Raw genomic sequence first — 6,537 nt, 5'->3', positions numbered from 1 at the left:
TTAAATATTTATTAAAATATTATCAATTGGTTGTTTAATGCATTTGATCAAGTGTGCAGAAAATAAAATGAAATAAGTTGGCCCAAGGAACAAATGTTTAAAGCCCATAAACAAATTTAGCCTTGTACAAAATTGATTTAAGTTAAATCAAGTTGGGTTGGTCTAGTGGTTAGCTCACTAGTCCGCTTAAGTGTCGGAGGGTTCGAATCCCGCCTTGTGCATGTAGCAACCCATTAGTCAGCGACAAATCTTTAAATGGAGCTCAGTACCGCGGCGGATTAGTCCTTGACCTGCCGGGTTGGGGAATACCGTGGGAAACCAAAAAAAAAACTTGATTCAAGTTAGTGGCTAAACCTTGGTATTAAGAAAGAAAAAGCAAGCTCAATCACAAGCCCAATAATCAAGCTTAAGGAATTAAGGTAAGGAACCCAAGAGACCAAGCTTCATACGGTCATCTCATCCTTTGTAACTGAAACTCCAAATTCAATTTAATTTAATTCTCTTGAGGCTTCTACCGACAGTTTCTCTCCTCTCTCCTTTCTCACTTGCTTCAATCACGTCACTTCATCTTTCAAGAAAGAAAGAAAGAAAAGAGAAAGCTCAGAGGCTATGGAGTTTTAAAAGGCAAAAAGAAAATTGCCAAATCAAAGCAAAGAAAAGGAGCTACAACTAAGTAAATAGTCTCTCTCGGTCAAAGCACAACAAAAGTTTCTTCCCTCATTTGTGCTACACCGATGAACCAAGAAGAAAGCCACAAGGTCACAAGCACCGTTCTGGAAAATATGAAGAAGGTGAAGTCAATGGTGCTCTGCTTGGAATCTACGGTCAAGAAACAAACTTAGGGCCAAAGCAAGAACACACGGCTCAAATTCAAGATTCTTGAAGAAAAAGGTTGAAAGAGAAGATTGAAGGTATGGTTGCATGTCACTGCTTCTACCCTCTCTCTCTCTCTCTCTCTCTCTCTCTCTCTCTCTCTCTCTCTCCTTTGTGAACGTCGCTGCTACATCTGTGTATTGGGAGAAGAGAACCAACAAGTGCTGAAGAAGGTTTCAAGCCCTGGAAGCTTCACTCCTCTATAATAGGGGTGAACGGCCAAGGATTGGAGCAAAGAGTGAGAGCACACGTTTGGGTTTTCCTAGCTCTTCGAGCTGTTTATTCTTCTCCTTCATGATTATCATTGAATATTTCTTTTTCTCAGTTTAGTCTGTCTGTGTTTCATTGGTAAAAGGCAAAATGTGAGGTTTTGTAAGGAAAAGCCAATGAGTGGAAAAAGATAGAAAGTTAAAGAAAAAGCCATAGTTATCTCAGAAATTCTTTGTATGTATTTCTATTTTGTTTTCATGATCCTGAGGGGATTCCATTGCAAGTTGGGTTAGCACTTTGCTGTTGAAAGTTAGGGTGAGTCCTAATCAAGTTCAGGTTGGGTTAGAATCTAGACTTGTCCTAGATAGGATTGGGGTAGATCCTAGAGAGAATTGGTGAATATAATCTTGTTGAAAGATAGTAAAAGTCCATCACTGTTGTGATGGAGACTGGATGTAGGCTACACTACACAAGGTAGTTGAATCAGGATACACCTGTGTGTCATTTCTTCTTCTTTACTTCACTTCTGTTTCTGTTGCTCATGAGACAAAATGAAAATGTCTCTCATCTCATCACGAGACAAAGGTAAAAATATCTCCTAAGTTTTTTTGAAAAAGCATAAGTAACATCCAGAAGAAAAAGAAGCTAAGATCCAACCCCTCATTCTCTTAGCCACTGATAACCATCAATTGGTATCAGAGCTTGGCCTCAAAGAGATCAAGCTTTGCAGCTTTGAGAAAAGATTCTGATGGCGAACAACAATGGTTCCAACACAGTGGCTTATACTCTGACAGAAGAACAGTCTAACAACAGAACTCCATTCTTCAATGGGAAAAACTACAACTATTGAAAAGAAAGAATGAAGATCTTTGTTCAGTTAGTGGATTACAACCTGTGAAAGATCATTATAAATGGTCCTCAAATCCCTACAGAAACTGGCACTAATGGTGTTGTCACTCACAAAGCTAAGAATGGAATGAAGATGACAAGAAAAAGGTAGAACTAAATGCCAATGCTGTCAACATGCTGAACTTGCAATCAGCTTCAAGAAATACCAGAAGGTTTCAAGATGCAAAACAGCAAAGGAAATATGGGATAAGCTTTAAGTCACACATGAAGACACCACACAAGTAAAAGAAATCAGAATTGACATGTTGAGCAAAAAATATGAGATATTCTCTATGAAGGAAGGAGAATCAAGTGATGACATGTTCGAGAGATTCTCTATCATCATTAATAGCTTGGATGCTATAGAAACTACTCATTCCAAACAGATGCTAGTGAGGAAAGTCTTGAGAAGCTTGACAAAAGAGTAGGAAACTAAGGCTATTGTTATCTCTGAAAGCAGTAACTTAAGTCAAATGACCTATGATGAGCCGAGAGAAAAGTTACTAGCATATGAAATCACTCACATAAAAAATGATACAAAAAGTAAAGGAGTGGCTCTTAAATTTTGTACTGAATCATTGGATAATGAATCCAATTACTGTTTATCAAATGACAAGTTTGTATTTTTTGCTAAAAAACTTATAAGGATGATGAGACTCAAAGAAAGAAATAAAGGTGGCAACTCAAAAAAACTAAAGAAGGACTCAAGTAAGGTCATTTGTCACAACTGTAGAGAAGCTGGACACTGGAAAAGGAAGACAAGTCTCAGAAGGGCAAGAAGAAGAGACTTATGACTTCTTGGGAGGATCTCAAGGTTGACTCAGATGAGGAAGAAAACTTTGAAGATGAAGCTCGAATCTGTTTCATGGCTGATGATGAAGATCAACAAGAAGAGGTAAATTGCTATGACTTATCTCTTGATGATTTGCATGTTATTATTGATGATCTCACTCACCATTCTAAAAAATTGCTGAATAAATACAACAAATGTAAATCTGAAAATGAAGTTTTGAAAGGTGAAAATGAGTTTTTGAAAGAAAAGGTAAAGGAGACCGAATGTGCTTTTGATTTCATTGAAGAAAATAGATTCTTAAAATCTGAAATTGAAAAGTTCAAAGGAAAGCACATTATTGATCCTTCTCAAGAACTTGTTGCTGAAAATAAAAGATTAAATGAAATTATCAAAAGTTTGAATAATGATTTATCAAAATTTGCACATAATTCAAGCAACTTGGATAAATTACTTGCTAATAAAAGATCGTTGTTTGAAAAATCAGGTTTAGGGTATGTAACAAAAAATGATGCAATTTTTGAAAAATCACTTGCAAAATTCACAGCATCATCTTCAAAAATAAAATTATTTGATGAATCTGGTCTTGAATATTCATCTAACTTTGATACTGATTTTGAAAAGCTAGATTTTGATAAAAATGCATCTTATTCAAAATCTGAACCTACTTCAAATAACTCTAATTTGGGTTACATCTCTAACAATGAGGCTGTCTTTAGAAAACCCTTCTTTCACAAAAAGGCCTCACGTTCTAGAAACTCATTTGTGTCAAGAAATTCTAGTTTAAGATTTTTTGCAAGAGGAGGTACTAATGTTAGAGATGGATCTTTCAAAAGAAATGCACCCTTTTCAAATACCAGAAAATTCAAATCTTTTAATTACCTTCAGAATCATACCTTAAATCATTTTCAGCAACATGCTCACACAAATCATTATTTTAATTGCAATAAACCTGGTCACTCTTCTTTCCAATGCTTTATTAATAAAAGAAGAGTAGGAAACAAAACATACAAAGCTGTTTGTGATTTTAATGCACTTGGACAACCAAAAAGGATTAACTTCAAAGGATCCAAATTAGTTTGGATACCTAAGGTCACTTAAAAGCTTTGTGTAGTTTTTCCTAGCAACCAAGAAGAAGAAAGACATATTGTACTTGAATAATGGATGCTCTAGGCACATAACCGAAAAATCCACTTTCTTTATCAAGCTTGATAAATACGATGGAGACTTTGTGATTTTCGATGACAATGGTAAATGAAAAATTGTGGGTGTAAGGTTGGTAAGAATTTTTCAACTTTCATTGATAATGTATTTTGAATTGATGGGTTGAAACACAATTTTCTAGGCATTAGCCAATTGTATGCTTTTATGTTGTTTGGTTATTTTCAAGAAATTAGAATGCTTGGTTGTGTGTGAAAAATCTGGTAAAATTTTGTTTGAAGTTAAAAGATGTAATAATGTGTATGGACTAACCTTAAAAGAACTAAAAGAACAAAATGTAGCTTGTTTTACTTCTATGGAATCTGCGAAATGGTTATGACATAAGAAATTAGAACATGCAAGCATGTTTCGAGTTTCTAAACTTGTGAAAAAGAATTTGGTTAGAGGTCTTCCTAAAATAAGATTTGACAAAGACATCACTTGTGATGCTTGTCAAGTGGGTAAACAAACTAAAAACTATTTCAAACCTAATGATGACATCTCAACCAAAAGACCATTGGAATGCTATATATTGATCTTTTTGGTCCTACAATGACTCAAAGTCTTGGTGGTAAGCTCTATGACTTAGTGGTGTTTAATGACTATACTAAATTTAGATGGATTCTTTTCTTAGTTCATAAGAATGATGTCTTTCTTGCTTTTTCAAATCTATGCAAAAAGATTTTAAAAAAAGATTTAAAAATATCTTTCATAATAAGTGATCATAGAAAGGAGTTTGAAAACCAAGATTTTGAAACTTTTTGTGATGAATTTGGTATCACAATTTTTCATGTCCTAGAACACCTCAACAAAGTGGGGTTTTTGAAAGGAGAAATAGAAGCCTTCAAGAAATGACTAGGGCTATGCTTTATGAAAATGAAATTCCAAAATTCTTTTGGGCTGAAGTTATACTATGCTTTATGAAAATGAAATTTCAAAATTCTTTTAGGCTGAAGTTATACTTTGAATCAAACTACCATTAAAATTTTTTAAAGAAAACACCATATGAGTCTTGGAAGAGAGTACCACCCAATCTTAAGTACTTTCATATTTTTGGATGCAAATGTTTTGTGTTAAACACTAAAGATAATCTTAAAAAATTTGATCCAAAATCTTATGAAGGTGTCTTTATTGGATATTCAACCACTAGTAAAGCTTATAGAGTTTACATCAAGAAACATAGAATAATTGAGGAGTCCATACATGTTACTTTTTGTGATTTTAACTCTATTTCAAGTGTTATTGAGAAAATTGATGCAGGAACTGAGATTGCACAAAGTTCAGATAGAATTCAAGGAAAAGACAAACTTGACCTTACAATGGAAGATGCTGCTCACGATTCTACTGACCAGAATCTAAGAGACGATTCTGTTTTGTCTCCTCCTGATACAAAAATTTGTGAAAAACTCAATGGAACTGATCCTGTTCATATTCGACCTGAAATCACCTCACCAAAACCAAGAGAATGGAAGTTCTTGATGAACTATCCACATGAATTCTTCATTGGAGATCCCTCTTATGGAGTTACCTCAAGATTCTCAAGTAGAAAGAGAGGCGAACTCAATAACCTCGCTCTTTCATCACAAGTGGAACCCCAAAATGTGAAGGAAATACTTAAAGATCCCTCTTGGATAAAGGCAATAGAGGAAGAGCTGGTCCAATTTGAAAAAAATAAGGTTTGGACTCTCGTGCCTTATTCGAATGGTAAGAAGGTAACAAGTACCAAATGGATCTTTAAAAATAAATTGGGTGAGAATAGTAGTGTTGTTTGAAATAAAGCTAGATTAGTAGCTCATGGGTTTGATTAAGAGGAGAAAATTGACTTTGATGAGTCATTTGCTCCGATAGTTAGAATGGAAGCAGTAATATTATTACTTACCTATGATGCCCATAAAGGATTTAAACTCTTCCAAATGAATGTTATGTGTGCCTTTTTAAATGGCCTTATTGATAGGGAAGTATACGTAGCTCAACCCTCCAGTTTTGAAAATAAAGATATTTCAAACCATGTTTTTAAACTTTCTAAAAGCTCTTTATGGTTTGAGACAAGGTCCAAGAGCTTGCTATGAAAGACTTAGCTCTTTCTTGTTGAAAAATAGCTTTCAAATGAGTACTACGAATACTACTCTTTTCATTAAAGAATCTAATGATCATTTCATACTTGTTCAAGTTTATGTGGATGACATTGTGTTTGGATCAGCATATGAAGCCTTGTGTGATGAATTTGAAAAATTAATTACTAGTGAGTTTGATATGAGCATGATGAGAGAAATAGAGAATTCATTTTTTTTCTAGAACTTCAAATCAAACAAACTCCTAGTAGAATTTTTGTACACCAAGGTAAATATTCCAAGGAGTTAGTAAAGAAATTTGATTTAGAAAATTCCAAACCCATGAGTACACCTATTCATCCAAATTCCAAACTTGAAAAAGATGAAAAAGAAAAAGATGTTGATGAAACAAGGTATAGAGGAATGATAGGATCTCTCATATATTTATCCTCCTCTAGACCGGATATTGTTCATAGTGTGGGTGTGTGTTCTAGACTTCAATCACAACCCAAAGGAATCACATCT

This window comes from Arachis ipaensis, chromosome B05 (genome assembly GCF_000816755.2).
Source record: "Arachis ipaensis cultivar K30076 chromosome B05, Araip1.1, whole genome shotgun sequence".
Taxonomy (NCBI): domain Eukaryota; kingdom Viridiplantae; phylum Streptophyta; class Magnoliopsida; order Fabales; family Fabaceae; genus Arachis; species Arachis ipaensis.
The sequence above is the reverse complement of the archived record's forward strand: the minus strand, read 5'-3'. Positions refer to the sequence as shown.